The 689-nt window shown below is 30.5% G+C and overlaps 1 protein-coding gene across 1 annotated transcript in view; it reads left to right on the forward strand.

Moving 5' to 3' along the window:
- LOC106873829 (pleckstrin homology domain-containing family H member 1) overlaps positions 1–689 on the forward strand; it is a 949,845-nt gene that overhangs the window by 515,022 nt on the left and 434,134 nt on the right. The gene's annotated exons all lie outside the window — the stretch shown is intronic.

Here is a 689-nt window from a genome sequence, read left to right on the forward strand (position 1 = left end):
TATATATATATATATATATATATATATATATATATATATATATTTATATAATTCTACCATTCCTATTTCACTTAACATATAAAGATAGACAAGATGTTAGCACACTGGCTATAAAATCAAATATTACTGTCATTTTGCATTATATCACTGTATTATAGTTGTTAGACCATTCCTACATTACACATGTAGCTTTTCTTCAGTAAGTCACTGCCCAGCCTATGCTGACTTGAAAACGCAGATGTGAAAGAAAGAACAAATGAACATATTCATGTATAAACACACACACACACACACACACACACACACACACACACACACACACATTGTCTGTAGTTTCTCTATATGGAAAAGAAGCAAACTCTAAAACATTGGGACAGTAATATATATTTAGAAGGTTGATTGTTATGGCAGGTCAAAGAGTGACCATTGAATTCACACCTATAAAGCACTTAGCTGTATAGGTAAGTCACCCATACAGCTAAGCACTTTATAGTTGCAAAACCAATGATCAAACTGGCTGGTCATAACAATCGACCTTCTAAAATATATATATATATAATATAAACGCTGGCAGGAATACATGTGTGCGTGTGTGTGTGTGTGTGTGTGTGAATGAATGAATGTATGTATGTATGTATGCACATATACATATATATATATATATATATATATATATATATATATATATA

The sequence above is a fragment of the Octopus bimaculoides genome, chromosome 6 (genome assembly GCF_001194135.2).
Source record: "Octopus bimaculoides isolate UCB-OBI-ISO-001 chromosome 6, ASM119413v2, whole genome shotgun sequence".
NCBI lineage: Eukaryota > Metazoa > Mollusca > Cephalopoda > Octopoda > Octopodidae > Octopus > Octopus bimaculoides.